The sequence below is a fragment of the Halichoerus grypus genome, chromosome 11 (genome assembly GCF_964656455.1).
Source record: "Halichoerus grypus chromosome 11, mHalGry1.hap1.1, whole genome shotgun sequence".
NCBI lineage: Eukaryota > Metazoa > Chordata > Mammalia > Carnivora > Phocidae > Halichoerus > Halichoerus grypus.
Window position 1 is genome coordinate 2196469 of NC_135722.1, and position 21247 is coordinate 2217715.

General features: G+C 61.0%; 1 protein-coding gene across 10 annotated transcripts in view; it reads left to right on the forward strand.

Annotated features, from left to right (window-relative positions):
• KCNQ1 (potassium voltage-gated channel subfamily Q member 1) overlaps positions 1 to 21247 on the forward strand; it is a 323759-nt gene that overhangs the window by 270510 nt on the left and 32002 nt on the right. For 2 of the 10 annotated variants that reach the window (XR_013442244.1, XR_013442246.1), the window contains one exon: positions 7648 to 7846. The exons of 7 other annotated variants lie outside the window; for them this stretch is intronic. The gene's annotated coding sequence lies outside the window, so the exon portion shown is untranslated. Of the gene's footprint in view, positions 1 to 7647; positions 7847 to 8556; positions 10236 to 21247 lie in introns of those variants that run through there. One more of the 10 variants, XR_013442245.1, reaches the window with a different exon arrangement.

A 21247-nucleotide genomic window follows, 5' to 3' on the forward strand; every position in this document is an offset into this window, starting at 1 on the left:
GTGCCTCGTGGATTGGGCAGAAGCTGCTTGCACGGGGTGGGTGCTCCGTGGCCTTCTCGGGGCCTCCCTGTGCTGAAGGCCGGAGGAGGAGCCAGTCCTGCCATCTAGGGATGCGCCACTCACTGGGAACACCACCGGCAAGGCCTCGGGGGATCGGGCCAACTGGCTTCTCTGTCCCCCTCCATCTCCCTCTGTTCCAGCCTGCCCGTCTCCGCGCCCAGCACCCAGTGACAGCCAGAGCTAAGAGAACAGTTACCCTGGGGCACAGGTGGGCACCACGGAACTGCCCTCCCCACCTGCCCCGTCCAGGCCGGCTCCCTGCCTGGCTCAAGCAGACCCTCGGATGCTACCACTGGGGCTCATCGGGGTTTGGCCAGAGTCCCCAGAGGTCAGAGCACTGTCCTGCTGCTGGCTTCAAGCTTTCCGTTGCCACAGTGACCCCCAGGCCCCAGCCTCAGAGCCGGCCACATCTTCCCTGCCCTTTTGCAAGGAAAACCACCTGATTTTTCAGCTCCGTAAATGTCAGGGGAGCCTCTATTTCCCCGGCTGGTGAGGAACCTCCACGTGCGGGCACCACCCAGCAGGGCCGCGTGTGGCCACTGCCCCATCTTCTAGATGAGGAGAGGCGGGATCGTCCCCGGTGAGGGCCGAGTGAGGAGAACGCCGCCTGGCCCCCTGTCTGGCCCCATCTGTGGGCTCCCTACCCAAACCATGCTTTACACAATGTGGCTGACTGCACTCAGCAGGCGAGGAGGGGAGACGCCCCCCGCCTTCCCAGCCCCGTCCCTCCTCGGCCAGCACGAGCCTGAGAAACACCCCTTGTTTCCGGCTTTCTCACCGCTGGGTTTGCTGTCACAACTCTATCCCGTCGTGGAGGAAATGTCCCTCTGGCCTGTGTCTCCCCGGCCCAGACTCAGGACTGCACGCCCCCCTGCCTCCGAGCTGGGACCCCCATACTGGGCACAACGAGGCCCAGGGCAGCGGGAAGGCCTTGCGGGTCCCCCGGGAAGCCAGCAGCTGTAGGCCGTTCTCCCCGCTGAGGGCCTGTCCCTGTCCACACACGAGCCCATTGCTGAGCCGTCCCTGCCCCCAGCCCCTGGCCGGCGTGGCGGGAGCAGGAAGTCAGGGCAGGTGCCGACCCAAGCGGCCTTCACCTGGTCGGGAATGGTTCCTGTGTGGAGCGAGCTGGTGCCTGTTCCCCCGGACCTCGCCCCCCTGGGCCGTGGGAGAGACTGCCATGCACGGCTGGTGGCACGCCATCCCACGGGGCCACGGCGGGCCATTGCTCCCGCCTCACCTGGGCTGTCCCCAGCATCCCGGGATTTATGAGGACTCTGCCCGCGGCTCGAGGCAGGCCGTGCCCGGCAGGCTCGGGGAGGCCCGACACCTCCCTAGTGGTGATCCGTGCCTGCGGACCATCCCTTCTGCCGCGTCCCCCACCTGCGGGCAGCTGGGCAGAGCTCTGTGCCGTGAGGGCTGGCAGACAGGAGCTGAGCCGGCACCGGGGACCCTCTGATGGCCGTTCTTGTCTTCCGTGTCCCCTAAAGCCCCCCACCCCCAGAGCACCCAGGGCCGAGCCGACCCCGTCTCTGCTGCCCGCCCAGCCTCGCCTCCTCCCTGCCTGCCCACCTGCTGCTGCCCACCCTCGGCCCTCACGCTGGGGCCCCAGTGGCCTCCCCTGCAACCTCTGACCGCGCTGTGGTATGTCTCGAAGGCTCTCTGCCTTCTCTGCGGGGCCAGCTCCTGTTCCTCCATGCTTCCTGGGCTCCAGCCCCGTTCTTGGGCACAGGGAAGATTTCCGCACCCAGCCTTCGCCTGTGCTGAGCCCCAGCTCGGGATGCTCTGTGCATGTGCACCGCGTGAGCAATGGGGAGCCAGGGGCACGGACGCCTGGGGGCTGGGGCGCATTGCTGCCCACCCTCCGTCCTTCCTCTTGCCGCCGCCGTCAAAAGGGGCCACGGACGAGGTTGCTCAGTCTGACCTGCAGGCCCAACAAGCTGGGGACAGGCCAGTCCCCAGCACTCACCCGGCCCACAAAAGCCTTCCTTGGGTACGCGGCTGTGCCGCAGGCCCCCTCACCAGCCAGGGTCACCTTAAAAATAGCCGTGGCGGGGTTTGCGGCAACAGGCAACCCTTTTGGACTAATTCTTCGGTAACAGCAAAATGATGCTGAGTTCCCTAAAAAAAAAAAAAATACCCACTCTATTTCCTCATTAACATAATTGCAAACAGAACAAATCTTTCTTGATTTCATGTAAACAACAGCTTGAAATAGTTTATAATCTTTGCAGGTATCAAATTAAGTTCTTACTTATGGTCTGGAAATTAATTACCCTTGCAGTGAGACAAATGTGAAAACTGTGTATTTTTGACAAGAAAATTAAGCAGCTATTGGGGGAAAGGTAACTTAATCGTCACGGAGAAAATTGTTTATAAATTGGTTGCGCGTTGTCTGAACTCTCGCCTCCGCAGCCAGCCGGGGTCTGGGCTTGTTTGTGGGCTTGTGTTTGCCTCCTTTGGGGCTGGTTTGGGCCGTTGTGGGGCTTGCAACGGAGGAAGGGTCAGAGGGGCCGAGAACCGGGCAGGGAGGAGGAGAGGAGGGAGGGAAGAGGGAACCCATGCGAAGGGGCGGAGGAGGGACAGGAGACTGGGACGCAGTGACCAGGGGCAGCCCTTCCCTGACCACAGAGCAGAAACGGGGACCTGGACGGAGGGAGGAAGCAGCTCCCTCTGTTAACTGGGAGGAGGGCTCCGGGCCGAGGGGCAGCACGACCAAAGGCCCTGGGGCAGGGCTGTGTCTGGAGCAGACGGGAGGCCGGGCGCCTGCTGGGAGGTGTAGGAGAGGAGCTCTCAGACGAGGGCGGCGGGGGTGGGCCGGAGCCTCGTGTGTGCGTGGTGTGCGCGAGTCGCGCCCCAGACGGCTGGAGGGCAAGTTCGGAGGGACTAGGGCACCCAGTCCTCGGGCAGGATTGGAGCCGTTTGCATTCGCTCGCCATGGTCTATCCTGTTATGGCAAACCTGCTCCAACACCCTCTCCCCTGTGGGGTGTCTCCTCCTCCAGGAGTGGGATTTCTGGGTCGACATCGGGAATATTTACCAGACTTTCTCAGTAGTCAGAGACGTCCGCAGTAGGAGTGAGGTCCTCAGCACAGGAGGTGGCCAAGCACCTGGCAGGCTGCATGGAGGGGTGTGGCCACGGGAGGGCGTGTCTTCCACGCCTGCCCCTCCAAGCTCCAGGGGTCCCACCCCCACACCCCCACACCCCACGCAGCCCCTGTCCTTCTCCCCTGCCTTGGCCCCCACCTGGGTACGCCCCTGCAGCAGCCCCTCTGCACCAGGCCCCCTCTGATGTGATGCGCGGCCCAGCGAGGTGGTGAGGAGGGGCCGGAGTGGACGTGCCCATCGGGCCAAGGCCCATGGCGGCAGCTCTGGGGCAGGCGGGGCAGGGCGAGGGCTGCCGGATCCACACCCTGCTTAGCATTCATACGACTGGACATGTTGCTCAGCCCGTGTGCACCAGTGTCCTCAGCCCTGAAGCGGGGGATGGGAACAGCCACAGGGCTGTTTGGGGGTTGGGGATGCGCCAGGTGGCTCACCCAGAGCTGGGACGTAGCGCTCACCGGGGATGACAGGTGAGCACGGTTTTCCAGGTTATGGAATAATTCAGCTGGCGCGGGCAGCAGAGAACGGGCGGGCCCAGAACAGGAGGGGAGGGTTTGGTGTGGCCTGTGTTCACAAGGCCATGACCATGGGGCCAGACCCAAGGGGTAGAGGACAGGATCGCACAGCCCAATCTGGCTGCCCAGTCTAGAGAACGTTCCAGAAGGGAGAGGGGAGGCAGGGGATCAGCAAGCCGCTCAGGGTGGGCGCTGGTGACGGGCAGGCACACGTGGGGCCCGAGCTGCTGAGAGGTAGAAGCGACGGCCTGTGGTGGCGGGCGGAGATGGGACCGGGTGGTGGCTCGATGGCCTTGCCGGGGGCTGGGGTGGGGTGGCACGAGCAGGACTCTGGAGGCATGCACCCTTCCGCTCCAACAGGACACCCCCAAAAGTCTCGCGGTGGAAACACATCAGGTGGCGCACTTGGCATTCCCCCAGGGGCCCCCACACCCGCCTTCGCCCCAGATGGCAGGCTCCCCGTCTTGCTGGCTGGCCCGTTGGATCGGTCAGCGCATGCTGCTGTGACAAATGCCACAGACCATGCAGCATAACCGTGGACCCTCGTTCTCTACACCTCTGGGGACTGCTAGTCCACGGTCAAGGCTGCCGTCCGGCTGGCGTCTGCTGAGGACACTTCCTGGCTCAGGGACGGCCACCTTCTGATGGTCGGCACACAGCCTCCTCCGGGCACGAGGACGCTAGCTGACCAGGGCCCCACCCTCTGCCCTCATTTAGCCTCCAAATCTCCAAATACAGTCACTGGGTGTGAGGGCTTCAGCATGTGGATTTGGGGGGGGATGCAATTCGGTCCATACCACCCATCCACTGCCGGAGCACCCAAGCGTGGAGCCCAGTGTCACCCCAATCTCCTCCCACAAGTGAGGCCCAGGGGCCACAAGCAGGAGGTTAGGGAGGGAGACCTGGGGACCCTTGGGGTCATGCCCGTGGGCCGGGTCAGGACAGCACAGCCCCTGCATGCGGTGAGGGGACCTGAGCCCGGGTGGCTCCCGTCTCTGCCACCTCCCTGGCAGCACAATGACCTCAGAAGGCCCCAGCCCCCCCCCCCCCCCCGGGCCCATCACGGGTGACGGAGCCACTAGCAGGGTCTGGGCCTTCGTTGGTCTCAGTGGTCAGGAAACTGGGAAGCTTTGGGGTCAGGCATGAGACCCCACCCTCCTGCTCACCAGCTGCAGGACCCTGGCCCCCACTATCTGAGGTGGCCCCTCGGGGGCCCGCGGGAAGAACGCTGCTGACCCTGGGCGAGCACAGGCACCTGCCAGAGCCCGCGGGTCTGTGTGCGGACCATCCAGTGAGCGGGACAGCCACAGAGAAGGTGGCCTGACCTCCACTCCTCTCAGTGGGGGCCCGGCCCCCGGCAGCCCCGCCCAGCACTGGGGCCCAGGGTGGGGTTTGGTCTCTGCTCTCAGCTCCTCCCTCCTCCTGCCTCCAGACCCCAGGCAGCTCCTCTGTCTCCCACTAACTAGCCTTGGGACTTGGGCAGCTCACAACTCTCCTCTGAGCCTCCGTTTACCCACCGAGACAATGGGGATGATGAGAGACCCCAACTCAGAAGAAGCAGAGGATTCGGTAGGATGGTACGCATTCAGCTTTAGGACAGGCTCCCTCCAGCGAGGGGTTCTTGCCATTATTGCTTCAAGGGGGTCCAGCCGGGGATGGGGGTGGTCCTGTGACCAGCAACCCAAGGGCTCCACTGAACCACTCCCTGGCCTTGGGGAAGGCTGTGTGGAACCTTTTAGACTAAGGAAGAAAACAGGAAGGACTCAGACCCTGGCCCCCTACCCGCCCCTGGTCAGCGGGACCGGGACTCCAACGCAGCCCCCCAGACCTTGTCAATGTTAACCGCCATCTTGAGGGGCCAGCCCTGGAATGTGGCCCCCCCTTGGACGCAGGTGGCCCCTTTATTCATTAAACCCACCAGAGACACTGGCCATACCTGAGCTAGGTCACATTTGACCTCCAGCCACCCCTCTGGGGCTCAGGCCTCGACTCAATGCCCTCTCATTAAGGTCTGCCCTTTGGGGTTGGTGGCTTTGGCGGCCACCCTGCCTAACAGCACCAACGCAGGGCTGCCGGAGTCCCCAAGAAGTGAGGACAGGCCTGGTGGAAGCTGATTCCCCCCGGCGTGGCACTTTCCAGGGGACAGAAAGGCACTGGTGTGTCCTCTAGAACCACAGTGGAGGCTCCAGGTCCAGGAAGTGGGGATCACAGAGGGAGGGAGCACAGAGAGGGCTGTCTGCTCAAGCCCATGGGCTGGAAACAGTGAAGCCAGTGCTGGGTCCCAGCTGTTCCCCCTGCAGGCCGGGGAGCCGCCATCCACCCAGGTCCTCCAGCCAGAGCCCAGGTCCACCCCGTCAGGCCCCGCAGCAGGGCCCAGGAAGTGCCCAGCCTTCCTGGCAGACCCTCAGCATGGCCCATGTTAGCCTAGCTCCCGCACCCGTGGCCAGGGGGTGGGCTAGGCAGTGCTCTGGGCTCATCGGCTCCATGGAGCCACCCCTGGGCCCCTGCCCAGCCTCAGTGTGTCCATGAGACCCACCGGGACGCGCCTGCCCCGGCCACTGCCGGTGAGCAGAAGACAGGCGGGCAGCACAGTCCCGATGTGAGCTGGGCTTTGGGGCACCTGCCTTGTGGCACCCCCAAACCTAGAGGCTGAGAAGGGGACAGAGCTGACAGGGACTCCAGCAGCCCCAGACCCCAGCCAGGGCCCCACACTGGACACACCCAGGGTCCAACGTGGCCTTGCAGGAGGATTCTGGGGCTGTCTGAGTTGATCACAGAGGACTAAACGGTGTCCGCGAGTCCAGCAGGGCCTCCGAGGGGCCGCGTTAGCCGCGCGGAGAGAGGGCTTGGCTAGGCGAGAGCACTCCTGGCCAAGGGTCAGCCTCAGCCAAGGCGGGGATGGGCCGGGGTGGGAGCCCGGCCGGCAAGCCCTACAGGCAGGGCTGGGAGAGGGGAGCCCAACTGTGTGTTTGGGGGGTTGTCTGCCGAGGGCTTGTGGCGTATACAAAGAGATGTTCTCGAGCCAGAGGGGGTCGCAGTGCCCCCCGCACCCTGGAGAATGTACCTAAGTCCCCAGGAACTCTTAGGGTGCCCTGTGCTGTGGTCGGGAACTGGAGGTGGTGTACCCCACCACCGCCCCCCCGACCTCACCCCTGTAGGCAGTGCTGATCCTGGGGAGGGCGGAGGAGGAGGTGGGCATGTCGGGGGAGGGTCTGTGTGCCGGGGTTAGGGACGGGGTTCAGAGCAGCCTGCCAGGACGGGGGCACGCAAGCCTGGGCCTGGGCCCTCTGCAGCCCTGCTGTCGGCCCCTCTCCCCCCTGCCTGCCCCGGCCTGCCCACCGCGCAGCTCAGGGGCTGGTGCCTGCCCGCGGCCTGCCCCCCAAATGCCCGGGATTGCCACCTGCTCAGACTTGCCCAGGGAACTCCTGGGGCCCTTCTTTCTCCTGTCCTCTCTGCCACCTCCGCTGCTCCTCTCCCAGTCTCTCTCCTACCCTACCCTCCTGCCCCCAGCTCAGCCCCACACGCTCCCATTTTGCTGCCCTGCAGTCTCATGCATACACGGGGTGCTCAGGAGGCCCCCCATGCCTGCAGCTAGCTCCAGCCGCCAATCCCACAGCCCCAAGGCCAGCGGCGTTCAACCCAGCCCGGGGGTGGGGGGTGGAGCCACCTTGGGTCACCTGCTTTAGCCACCTGGCAGGGCCCATTCGTGTGGAGCCCCGGGCCAGGGCAGGGCAGGGCCACAAGGAGCTCAGGGCCAAGGGGCAGGGCAGAGGGGGCTGGCCTCACACCCGCCATGGCAGTGTGTGCCCCTGGGTGCGAAAAGAACCAGGAGCTGTTTCTGCATCTCAAACTTGAGGTGTTTTAGGGGTCACTTGGTTCTCCACGATAGCCAGAAGCCAGTCAGAAGATAATGGGGGACGGGGGACCCTGTTCCCAGCATGCCGAGCGCCGCTTTCCACCCAACCCGCAGATGTGACTGCTCTCAGACGTAGGCCTCCGTGATGTCGCCTTGCAAGAGGGAAACTGAGGCTCGGAGCGCTCCGGCACCACTGGTCATGCAGCTCGTCGGCGGCCCACGGTTGACCAGCGCGTTAAGCGCCGGGAGTGGAAGCACGGTGGTGCGGTGGCGCCGGACAGGAGGGTGAGCTCTGGCGAGCACAGCCGAGCAGGTGCGCTCCTGGCGGAAGGGCGGGGTGCGGGGAGCTGTGCGCACCTCGGTTCCGGTCTTCGCACAGGGGAGACAGGGCAGCGTCACAAACTAGCGGGACGCTGATGACACCAGCTGTTTGGGGGGAGAATTAAGCTGGTGCATCACTGCAGGTGCACAAAACACCGTAGGTGAGGCGGCCGTAGACGCAAAATTGAAACCACTGAAAAGGCACAAGTAGGAAGAGTGTGTGTGTGTAGCACGGGGTCCTGCCAGCCCACGGGCAGCAGACAGAGGTGGCCTCTACCAGCTCCGGGACAGGGCTGAGAGGCAGAGGCAGGGAGCGAGGCTGCAGCCCCACGGGCCCCCTCCCCGCCCGACCCGACTCACCACAAACCGCAGGCGACGATGGAAAGACAGTTTTTAGTAGAAAAGCACTAAAGGGGGTGGCCAGGAACTGGAAAGAGGGTTCACAAGAGAAGGGCCACAAAGCAGAGAAGATGCCTTACTCCTTCTGTCCTCAAAGACAGGGCTGGTCAACCACGGCCTGGAGGTCTGATCCGGCCCCCGACCTGCTTCTGTAAATAAAGTTTTATTAGAACACAGCCACGCCCACTCGTGTAGGATCCATGTCTGGCCCCCGTGTGATGGGGCGACAGCAGAGTCGAGGAGCTATAACAGAGACCACGAGGCCCTCGACACCTAAGATATTTACCACCTGGCCCTTCACAGAAAAGCTTGCAAACCCTCACTCTAAGAACCCAAGTGGAGAGATGCAAGATCGGCAGAAATGAATGTAAACCCTGTGCCGGTGACGCCCAGATGAGACGGGCCTGGACACCGGCACCCCTTCCAGAAAGTGTTTCGATGATGTGTTTCAAGACCGCTGTTCTGGCTGTGACCCTGTCACCCTCCGTCCAGGAGTCCGCCCCTAAAAAACAAATCCAAATCCAAGTTGCCCCAAACACCAGTTCATGCAAACTGGTCAATCGCAGTCTTATTTGAACAGTGAAAAATCAGAAACAGAATGCGCGGCCGACGTTTGTGCATTAGGGACGATTGAGGCTTCCAGTGACCTGGGAAAAGGCCTGGTGTACGAGGTGATTCGGAGACGGACAGCGTGCTGCACGGTCCCCGCGAGCAGTGTGCGCGTGTGTGCGTCAAACACCCCCTCCTGGGGGTGCGGGCTGTCCCTGCCGTCTGTCTCTGGGGGGTGGGCTCCGAGATGCCGGCTTGAGGAGATTTTCCTGTATTTTCCAAAACATTCTGTCCTGAGTGGTCTTTGTTTCAACAAGTGGGAAGGAGTGAGCAGTAAACGTGGAGGGGAGGAGACTCTGAGGGGCTCCCCCATAGAAAGACCCTGGCCCATCTGTCCTTGCTGCACACTGGGCCACCTTGTATGGGAAGGGCGGTGACCCCGAGCTGGGCTGGGGGACCCGGGACCCACTCGACCCTCTCATCCAGGCTGGGTTGGGGGCCGGGCATGGGGACCTTTCTGCTCTGCCCGCTGAGCAGTGGGAGCTGTTGGCTTGCTGGGAGCCACTGGGCCTTGTGTAGGGTGGGGAGGGTGCCTCCCCGGGGCTCCCCTGCCTGACCACGTGCCCCAACCCATTCCCTCCACGGGGTGGGCACCATCAGGCAGCTGCCAGGAGAATACCGAGGCTCAGGGGCCCCCTTCGAGGTGACTCCCCCGGTTGGGGGTCTTCCTGTGGGTGGGACTCAGCCTGCACCCCCCTGAGGCTGACACTCTCCCTAAAGCAGGGCCCAGCCCCAGCCCCAAAGCCCCTCCTAGGCCTTCGGCTCGTCTGGCCTCTGCACCGGCCCCCCGTTTAGAGACAGGCGAGAGGCCCAGGGGCAGAGGGATCCAGCTGAGTGGCCGCTCAGGCGCGGGGGAGTCTCTGCTCTTCCCAGAGGCGCCAACATTTCCTTGTCCCAAAATGAAGTAAATGGGACAGTGAAGGGGGGGCAGTTTTTAAATTGCAGCTTTAAGCCATTTGGAAGTCTGCTAATTATTCTCTCGGGGAAAGAAATGCAGGTTCATTATTATAATGAGCTTTGGGCAAATATTTCATCGAGTTTGACGAGCTGCGGTGGCTCCCGAGGAGAGCGGCCTCCCTCTGAAAGGCCTCCCGCCCGCCTCGGAGCTAATTGGCCCGGGGTCTGCCCGGCCCTGTGCTGTCGGTGTGCTATTTTAATTCGCTTATGAAAAGCCCCCGCTTTGATGTCCTGGACCAGATAAGGACGGCCGCGGGGACCAGCGCGGGGAGCGGTTCGTGCAGCCTGCCTGCGAGGCCTCCCCGCCGCCCGCTCTGGGCCCCGGGCCAAGGCGATGTCATGAGGTAACTGCACAAACAGTCCTGCCTGAAAAAATATGCTTTTGTTTCACTAATAAATCTCTCCTTGGAACACTCCCCGCGGGCTCTCGGCTCTCCTTGGGCCGGCCACTGCCTGGCGGGGCCTTCCTGCTCGGCACCCGGCACGGGGTCCTGCCTGGGACGCATGGCCTCGAGGCAGGCCCAGTGCGGCCCAACACGGTCCCCTGGCCGAGCTCATCCCAGAACTGCCAGGAGCGCCCAGCCTCCCCGGCCTCCCTGGCCTCCCCGGCCTTCCCAGCCTCCCAGCCTCCCCGGCCTCCCAGCCGTCTACCCCACTCCGCTCTCTCCCGCTCTCTTCCCCGACTTCCCCCACATGCTGGCCTCAGTGACCTCTCTCTGCCCCCTTTCCCTGCAGTCCTCAGGGGCCGCCCAGCTGGGGCGGGGGGCAGACCAGGATGTGGGGTGACCTCTCTGCACCTCGCATCTTGGGCCTCCTGGGGATAGCCCAGCCCACAGCCTTGCCCGCCTCTGCCTCTCTCTGTGCAACCACCTGGCCTGGAGGACAGTGGCCCTGCCCAGGGCACAGTGTCCCACTCTGTGCAGAAGGGGCTGCACGGCTCCTGAGCCATCTTGGCCAGGGTGAGGGGACTGAGGCAGGTACCCTGCCCACCCCAGGCAGAACCCCGGGAGCCAGCAGCCAAGGGATATACAGGGCGGTCTGGGCCCATGCACAAGGGCAGGCGGCTGGGGTGGCACCCCTGGGCCTGGCTCCCTCCCCCGCCGTCACCCCCTCTTTGCTCCTCTGCCCCAGTCGCAGGAACCTGCCTTAACCCTGACTGCCTGGCCGCCACCCACCTCTCCCCTCTCGGCTCTCACCTCTGCCCCAGCCTGCGCACCTCCCCCATCACCATCTAGAAGCCCCCCATCCCTGGCCTCACCAGCTCCCCGAGGCCCCGCGATCTCTCCTATCAGTGATATGAGTGTCGTTCCCAGCAGAGAAAGCTGGATGCGGACGCTTGCCCTCCCACTACCTAGCTGCGCGGCCCCGGGCACCCCACGCGGCCCCTCTGAGCCTCGGTTTCGGCATCTGTAAGGACGAGACAGGGACACTAACTCCGGGCCCCTGGCCAGGATTACCTGGAGGCCTGTGTGTGGAGCACCTGGCCTGGCGCCCGGCACGTGGCGAGGTGGAAGCTCTCGGTTCCCGCCCCCTCTTGTGGGCACCACTGTGGGCCCTGTTGTGGGTTTGTCTTCCCCGCCCACTGCCCAGCGCCAGACAGAGGTTGGACGCCATCTGCTTGGGGCCTCGAGAGCCTGGTGGGCTGCCCCTCGGAGTGAACACCTCCAGGCCGACGCAGCGTCCACCACCACCCCCTCCCCGGCACCCGCCCCAGCTCCCGCCCAAGCTGCCGCCCCGTCTCAGGCAGGGAAGGTGCTAGAACTGCTGCAGGGGCAGGACGGCGCTCCCGGCATTGTGGGGCTGCCCCCGGTCAGAAATAAACCGTGTGATTACAGACCCGGATGAGGGCCGTGCAGGAGCATAACAGGGCACTGTGACCAAGGGGGGCCGGAGGACCAGGGGAGACCTCCGAGGGAGGGGCATCTGAAAATAGCTCTCAGAGTTGCTATTAATAGGCTTCAGTGCAGAGCTGTCCAGAGGAGAAAACAAAAAGAAGACCCTAATTTCTCCATAGATGACTATCATTAATTTTATTCAGTGAAAGTGTTTGGATAGATGTTTTAGTTCTACTTGAATTTCTAGAAAATTCAAACAGTACAGAAAGTCAGAAAACAAAAGTGAAAACCTCCAGGGCTTCCCTTCTGTCCCTAAGGATATCCCTTGTTATCCCAGAAATACCCATCTTTAATGTGAGGGGAGCAGCATTCTAAGACATTGCGCTGCATGTTGCACAGAAAAAAAACATGGGTGGATAAATGAATAGATAAATGGGTATGTGGTTGTAGGATGGGGGTAATGGATGGATGCATACATGTATGCATGGATGGATGGATGGATGGATGGATGGATGGTTGGATGGATAGATGAGTGGATGATGGATAGATGGATGGAAGGAAGGATGGATGGATGGATAGGATGGGTGGATGAGTGGGTGGGTGGATGGATGGATGTGTGGATGGACGGGTGGAGGGATGGATGAGTGGATGGATGGATAGATGGATGGAAGGAAGGAAGGGTGGATGGATGGATGGATGGATAGGATGGGTGGATGACTGGGTGGGTGGATGGATGGATGAGTGGATGAGTGGGAAGATGGATGAATGGGTGGGTGGGTGGATGGATGGATGGACAGACAGACATACCATCAGTAATTATTATAAATATGATAGTGCTACTTTTGATTTATTCATTTTTCTTAACAAAGAAAAAAAGGTGAAACCAAAAAATGCTGAATTTAGATAAACGTTTCTTCACCAAAGGAGAAGTTCATTTCTAAACATCACTTTCAGGTTCATGGGGTGGGGGAAAGATTATAAAATGTGGGAAGTTGGAGTCATTGTGGGATTTCGTGGTCTTCTTTCAACTTCATGTGGTATTGAGCGATGCCGTAATCCTGCCCACCCCCCTTTCTGCCTCCCAGTATGAGTGAGTCATGTCAGTGTTGTGGTCCTGATATTGGTCAGGCCTCTAGCATGTGCATGCAGTTCAGAGGCCCTACTCCCCACTGTGGGTTTACCTTGATTCTGCATTAAGGTGGCGTTGGGGCTCATCTCGCTGCCCACTCCTCAGTTCTTCACTTCAATTTTGATTACTCTCCTGATTAGATTAATTTCTTCCTCAAGTGATCAATTCTGGAGGGTGCCATAGTTCTTGCCCACTTCCTGCTGTCCTTCTTCCCTTGTCCCCTCCATGTGCCCAGATCCGGGCTGGTGCCCTGTCTCTCAAACCCCCCGGTGTCCTGGCCACGTTCCCTCTGGAGCCCTCCTCCTTTCCTACTCCAGTCTGGATTTAATCTGGGCTTTTCCCCCCAAGGCCTCCTGCCTAGCATCATTCTAGAACTTGCCTTTATGATTATCCTAGGTTGAACTTATTGTCCCTGGATCTCGTGCCTTCTTTACTGGTTATTTCCTCTGTTTTCTGGAAAAACCTCAAGTGTGTTCCCAGTAAGAGGTGCGTGGCATGGAAGGTAAGTGTTCTGAGTCCTCAGAACATCCGAAAATGTCTTCATTCAATCATTGTGCCCTGTTGATAGTTTAACCAGGTATAGAATTGTAAGTTTCCCTTCAGAATCCTGCAGACCTGTCCCGAGGTCTTCTGGCCTCCAGACTTGCTATGGAGACATCTCATGCCTGCCTTAGGCCCAAGTTTTCCACAGGGCTCTTCCCTATTTCTGTTCCCTGGAATTTTTCTATATCTACATTCTAGCCTTAGGGGTCTGCATTTCCCAGTTAGGTTCCTTTGTGGCTGACTTTGTTCACTGAGGGTGCTGAGTATCCTGCGGACACTTTAGTCCTTGAGTTCCAGAAAGTTCTCTTTATTATTTCTGACCATGTCCTTCATGACATCATCTCCGTTATCTCTTTCGAATTCCTTTTAACCAGATGGAAGACATTTTAAATGAAACCTCAATGTCTCTTTTCTCTCTTTTCTATTTGTAGGATTATGTCCTTGACTTTACCCTCGCCTGTGACATTCTATTAGCAACCCTGTCTTCAGCGTCCTGTCTTCTTGCTCTCTCACATCCGTGGTCTAATCCTGCCCTTGCCTGGTGGGTGTAACAGTTCCTGGAATCTTTCTGGGGATTCCAGATACATTTTCATATCTTGAGATCACCTCGCTTCCTGATCCTCTGTCTCTGTTTGGTCAGCCTGGCCTCTTTCATGTTCCGAGCGTTTTCAAATGTTTGCTCGGGATCTGAGCATGGATGGGCTTGCCGGCATTTAGGTTGTGTTAACTGGGATGGGTGGGGTGCCAACCGCTGCACTGAGGGACACCATATGTCACAGTGCTTAAGGCTCTGCTTCCAAGAGCTTGTGTGGACGCACAGGACTGGCGGCTGGGAGTCTACCGCCCGTGTGGCAGAGGGACAGGATGAGAACCTCACGCCCCGTCCTGTCCCCTCTACTCACTTGAGACTGCAGGCAACTTCTTGGCGTGGCACTCGGCGGGGCTGGCCTCGCTACGGCCACAGCCCCTGGCTCACCAGGACGGGCGTGGGTCCCCAGCACATCTCCATCCCATTCTACACACTTTGGTTGTGCGACGGCCTGGCCAGGGGACCCCCTTGCTGTCACACCCTGCCACCCTCCTGCACAGCCCAGCATGGGGTCCTCCCTCATGAAGCCTCGTCCTTCTGCCCTGACTCACTGTCTGTAGACGGCCCGGACTCCCCACACCCCAGCCGGTGCAAACCCCTGAGCCTGAGACCCTCTCAGGGTTGGGAATCAGCTGGGTCCCTCTCCGTGTCCCCAAGCTCAGTGCCTTGGCACCATCACTGCTCCGTGTATGTGGCCAGAATGCCCTCCTGAGCCTATGTGCGGGCCTCTGGTGCCACCAGGTAGGGAGCAGGGACCGGGCAGGGCAGAAGCGCCCAGGTGGACCCACCTGCTGAGCCGAGGGGTGGCTGAGTGCCCACTGGGCGGTCATCCTACCCATGTGCTGAGGTTGTGGTGTTGGGGGTGTCCTGGGCAAGGCAGTGCCAGGGGGTTGGCAGACCACCATTCAGAGGAAAGCGGGTGCTGGTGGGCATGGTGGACATCACGAGGGATGGCGTGGCGGCAGTGATGGGCTTCCAGCTGAGCGAGTCCAGATAGGAGAGGCAGAGGCCAACGAGGAGGGGCCCAGAGAGAGCCCTGCCCTGCCTCATGCAGGCTCTGGTCTGAAGAGTGGACACCAGCAAGCAGCACACCCCCATTCCAGTTTCTCGATGCGGGGTGGGGGGTCTTCTGCCGATGATGTCTGCAACCAGCAGAGATCAGAGCATGAACTCACTAGGAGGGAGGGGGAGCCTCGGTTTCTGGCCCTAGCTCAATGGCCCTTCCTGTCCCCATGGCCCTCCCTTTTCCAGGAGGTAGAGGGGCAGCTGCCTGAGCACCGGGGCCAGTAGAGCAGCGGGAGAGGGGTGGCAGGTAAGTCCCCGGCCCCTCGCCCCTTGAGGGGAGTCGGCCCGAGGCGCATACCCCACCATCCCCAGGGATCCCCATCAGGGTGACCTTCAGCTGTCCCGGCGTCTGTAGTCTGGGCAGTGGGCCTCTTTCCCTATGGCAGGATCTGGTTCTGGGGAAACCTGCCCAGACACCCCCGGGGCGGTGAGGATTAAACACAGAATCCTTGCTGAAGCCCTTCCCATGGTGCCTAGCCCAACACACGTGAGCTTAGGTGGCCACCTCAACATCATCTGTGGGACCACACAGGGGTTAGACCTCCCCGAGTCTCAGTTTCCCCTTCTGCTAACTGGGCCTACAGGGCTGCTCCAAGGACCAGAACGGGCAACTCGTCTGCCGAGGGAGAGGTCACGTGGCTGAGACTGTAATCCTATTTATAATGTAATTGGGAGAGGAGAGGGTCACCAGCGCATTCTCACAACAATGACAGAGGTGCCCACTCTGTCCCCCGGGGGCTCAGAGTCCCTCCACCAGCGCACAGCACCTCCCACCTCTCAGTCCCTGACACCCCGCTCCAAAGCTCCCAGCCCCAATTCTGATGGGCGGTCAACCTCCAGCAGGCGGGGGTTCAAGCCCCAGCCCTGCCCCTGACCCGCGGTGTGACCTCAGGCAGATTGAGGGTTCTGAGCCTCAGTTTCCTTACCTGCAGAGTGGGGACGGACGGTTCCAGGTCTCTGCCCAGTGGCGGTCCTGAGAAACAGGGTGGCGCGGGAGGGGCCTAGCAGGTGTGTGTGCCGTCCTGCGGGCGGCTGCAGGTGTGGACGGGCCCTCAGAGCCCTCCCGGCTCAGCGCGCAGCAGCAGCACGGCCCCACCCCAAGCAAACCCCACGCCCAGCACCACGTGCCCGCCTCGCTCCTTCCCCAGCCATGCCCTCCCCGCTGCCCCTTAACCTGCCCCGCAGGGCCCCCTGCGCCGTCCCCTCCTCGGGGAAGCCAAATCGGGCAGCCGTGCCCCTGCACTGAGCCCTCCCCCAGAAATCTGGTCCTGAAATCCTACTTTCTATTTCAAGAAATAGAAACTCCCCCCAAAATTGCCGGCACAAAGAAGGCAATGTGCTGACTCCCCTCCCGGCCAGATCCCAGAGTAAAGCGGCTTCAGGTGCGCCTGGATCCAGGGCCCAGGGGCACAGAGGGTAGCGAATGGCTCTCAGCAGCCCGCAGGCCACGGTGGGTGGCAGGTCCATTCTGCTGGGCTGCTTTCTGCGCTGGGCTGTGCAGGATTTCCAGGATTGGAGGTCGGAGGGAAGGCGACCAGGGGAGCGCAGTGAGAATCCTCCCTGGGACCTGCCTCCCCATGGAGGAACAGAAGGCCCACCTCCACCGGCCAACCATGGAGGCTGAGCTCAGGGCTGAAACTTTCTGACCCGGCGGGCTCTGCGGGAACTGAGTACGGCAGAGGGAAGTGAGGAGTGTGGGCTGGCCCCGGAGCCACCATCCCCAGGGCTGCTGTGACGGGGCAGCCGAAAGGCCAGGCCAGTCCCAGCAGCAGGGAGATGGGGCCGCACCCCAGAAGCAGGCCTCGTAGCCCAGAAGAGCTGGGGGCGCAAGTCTGGAAGCCACTCCTTAGATGCAGGGCCTCCAGAAGGTCACCAGTTTAAGCAAAAGAGAAAAAAAACACAGGATGCCTCAGATTAATGAGGGTTTTTTGTGTAAGTATATCCCAAATATTTCATACGACATTTTATACTAAAAAAATCCATGGTTTATCTAAAAATCCCAATTTTTAGCTGTGCATCCTATAGTTCCTCCAACACCCGTACTCTGGAGCGTCTCCAAACCCCTCTGGGCCTCACCCCTGCCTCTGGTGTAGGACCCCCCCCCAGGATCAGAGCAGAGAGGACTGTGCGGGATGCTGGAGTATGAGCCATCCGCCCGGGCCTCCACGCACACACTGAATCCGTGTGAACAGACTTCCTCCCTCTTTCCTCCCTGCCTTCCTCCTCCCTCCTCCCTTCCTCTCTCCCTTCCTCCTCCCTCCCTCCTCCCTCCCCCTCTCCCTCCTTCTCTTCGTCCCTCCTGGTGATCTGGGACAGGGAGGAGGGTTCTGCTTCCAGCCCCACCCTGACAGCAGGACCAGGCCCCAGCTCCTTGCTGCCTGCCTGGCTGGATGCCACACTGGGACATACACAACCATCCTATCAGCAAAAACAGGCAGGCCCTGCTTGCTCACGGGGTCTGGACTGTCAGGACTAAGACCCCACACACAATCACAGGGGTCCTGAGTCCCTGACTGCAGAGGCTGGGGCCCTGGGGGGCCGTGTCCTGGGCCACCGCCATTTATGTCCTATGGAGCGGCCCTCGGGCATCTGGCTCTCGGCTCTGCTGGGGGACATGGCAGGAGCCAAGGCCTAGTGCCCTCACACAGGGAGCTCCTTGTCTGTTGGGCTAGCCATCCACAGAGGTGAGGGGCTGCAGTGTGCCCAGTGTCCCCATAATGCCCAAAGGGCAGAGACACCCCGAAGGAGGAAGCCACCTGAGCCGTGGGCACCCAGGGAAGGCTGCCTGGAAGAGGTGGGCCCTGAGGTCAGTCAGGTTCTCCATAGCCCTGCGGGTGGGTTTACTAAGGTCATCTGAAGCTGAGAAAGCAGAGGTGTGGAGAGAGGGAAGCAGTGCACCCGGGGGGCACGGGTCCTAAGTAATGGGGAGATGGATTTGGAAACAGCCTCCTTCCTCTGCAGCCTCTGCCAGGGGCGGAAGGGCATTTCCGGCCGACGGGAACAGCGTGTACACATGCAGCCTTCCTTCCCAAAGATGAGGGCCGGCCCATCCCCAGGGGCGCCGGCCTTCCCTCTCCCCCCTACATTCCTGTCTCCACGCAGTGGCCAGAGGGACGTTTCAAACATAAACCAGACCACGCGCTCCCTGCTCAAAGCCCCTTCTTCCTGGAATGCAATCCAGGCGCCTTTCCACGGCCCGTGGGCCCCGCAGCCTCACGCGTCCCTCCCAGCCTTACCTGCCTGAAGCTCCCGTTTGGCCCGCCAGCCTCCTGGGGGTCCATCCTCAAGGCCCCCGGGCCCATGCGAAGGGTACGCTGGCTGGGCCGTGGCCAGCCAGCCACGCGGCCGTTCCTGCCCCTCCCCCAGCTGACGTGCTGGTCCCCCTCACTGCAGTCAGGTCTGTGCCCCCAGAGCCCTGGCTGGGGTGTCTGGCTCCCCACTAGCAATGGAAGCTCTGCCATGTCAGGGCTGGTGTGGGACCGTCCCTCCCAAAGCCCTGTGCCCGGGACGGAGCCTGGCATGTAGTGAGGGCCCAGCAAACTCTGCGTGCTGGCCTTGCAGTCCGAAGGAATTAACCATGAACAGAGGCCAAGCCAAGCCCCCACCCCCACCCCCGCCATCTTCCTCTTGGCGCAGGTCATCGGGGCAGGTGGGAGTCAGACGGCATCTGTCCCAGCTCCCACGTGCCCAGGGCAGTTCAGTGGGGGCTCTGACCACCCCATAAATGCCCAGGGGCCACTTCAAGGCCACACGATCCCAGGACCCCAGCGCAGGCCCAGCCCACATCTGTGTGCCCTTGTGCTCCACAGTCGCTGGGGCTCCTGGGGACCCTGGCTTCCTACACTCACTGAGGCCAAGACCAGGTCCTTCCTCCTCCTCCCCCAAGCCTGGCTGCCTTGGGTGCTTGCTTTCTCAGCAAATGGCCCCATGCACAATGTCAGCCAAGACCCTGAGAGTCACCCCCTTCATCCACCCCACACCTGGTCACCAAGCCCTGACAACACTCCCCGTGCCTGTCCCCGTGATCTCCCTTGATCTGGGGCCATTTGGCCACATGGAGTGTGTCCCCTGTCGAGAGAGGCAGGGACTCGAGACAGAGAAGGAATAGAGAGAAGGCCAGCATCTTGATCCTGGTCTATTTTTAGTTGGTGGCAGACTGTCACTCCAGAGTCCAGTGGCTGCGTCATCAAGGCCTTTTGATCTTCTTGTCATTGCTGCAAGATACACAGGAGGCAGCTGCTAACTGCTTATAGAAAGAATGAAAGCAGGCACACAGGCCTGGGGCAGGGGCAGGGGTGGGGTGGTGTGAGTAAATGTGGGTGGGCAGGGGGTGGGTGGGGAGGTGGAACGAGGGCTGCATGGATGGGGGAGAAAGGGAAAGAAAGGGAAGCAAGGAAGAAAAGGAAGGGAGGGAGGGAAGATAATGGATGGATAGGTGGATGGACAGATGGATGGACATATGGATGGAATGGAATGGTGGAGGGATGGATGGTGAGTGGATGAATGGATGGATGGATAGATGGATGGACAGATGGATGGACAAATAGATGGAATGGAATGGTGGAGGGATGGATAGTAGGTGAGTGGATGGATGGATAGATGGGCAGATGGATGGAATGGAATGGTGGAGGGATGGATGGTGAGTGGATGGATGGATGGATGGATGGACAGATGGATGGACAAATGGATGGAATGGAATGGTGGAGGGATGGATGGTGAGTGGATGAATGGATGGATGGATAGATGGATGGACAGATGGATGGACAAATAGATGGAATGGAATGGTGGAGGGATGGATAGTAGGTGAGTGGATGGATGGATAGATGGGCAGATGGATGGAATGGAATGGTGGAGGGATGGATGGTGAGTGGATGGATGGATGGATGGATGGACAGATGGATGGACAAATGGATGGAATGGAATGGTGGAGGGATGGATAGTAGGTAAGTGGATGGATGGATGGATAGATGGACAGATGAGTGGAAAGATGGATGGAATGGAATGGTAGAGGGATGGATGGTGAGTGGATGGATGGATGGATGGACAAATGGATGGAATGGAACGGTGGAAGGATGGATGGTAGGTGAGTGGGTGGATGGGTGGATGGATAGATGGATGGAATGGCAGATGGACAGATGGGAGGGAGATAGAGAGTGAGCAACAAGCAAACTCAGTAGAGTAGACCTCGAGCAAGGATTTCTTGGAGAAGGAATGTGTGGGCCTCGAGCCCTCAAGGCTGGCTTCCCTCCCTGTTCCATTTGCCTCAGAGCAAACAACTCTGTCATACTGCCAAGGCCTAAATATTGAGCCATTTCCCTTCGGGACTCTTCCCTGCTCGTGAGAAGGTGCTCCCCATCTGCTTCCTGACCTGCCTGACCCCCCACGTCCGGGGCTGGCTGGGGGCTGGTGAGAAAGTGTGTGTCCAGTCTGCAGCCCTGTCTCGTACACACCCATGCAGGGGCCCATGGGACCCCAGGCTCAGTGAGGGTCTCTGTGGGCATCTCTAGGTTCTGAAGAGACATGCTGGGGCCCCTCTGCTGGCCCACAGAGTCAAAAGAGGTCCTAGAGCTCCTCCTTCTCTGTACATCCAGGTACCCAGTGCCCCTTCCAGAGCCTTTGGGAGTGGGGACAGAGCATCCTGTTGCAGTGGCCAACCCCACAGGAGACGGGCCCCCAGGACAGCCTGGCCCACCAGCACCGTCACATGGCACTGGCCCCATCAGCCCCCCCAGTCCCAGGCCAGCATGAACAAAAGAGAAGCCCAGGCCCCTCCCTGGAGACCCCCTTACCCCTGCGCCAGCCGAAAAGGAGCAGGAGGTGCTGAAGGACCTGCTCGGGCAAGAGTGGGGGAAGAGAAGGAGCGCCCAAGGCCCTGGGCTGAGCTACCCCCACCCCCTCCCGCCAGACTCCCCCGGAACTCTGAGGCCCCACTCTCAGCCGGGGCAGGCTGCTCAGGGGTCTCCAGGCCATACCCAACAGCTGCCTGTGCTGAGTCACCCCGCACCTGTTGGGGGCGGGGGGTGGCAGGCCTGGGGGGCTGGACCAGCTGGACACATTCCCTGGCAGGCAGCCCCTGGCACTGGGGGGCCGGGGTGTGCACACAGCCCTGGGTGAGGGTCGCCCATGCAAGATGAATGTGGACAGCTGGTGGCCTGGCCTGGAGATAGCAATGAGGCCCGAGGCCCTTCGGCGCGTCCCCTCCCAGCACGTCCTGTCTCGGGGAGTGAGACAGGATCTCCCCATTCTGGGGGCGCCCCCCGTGCCGCA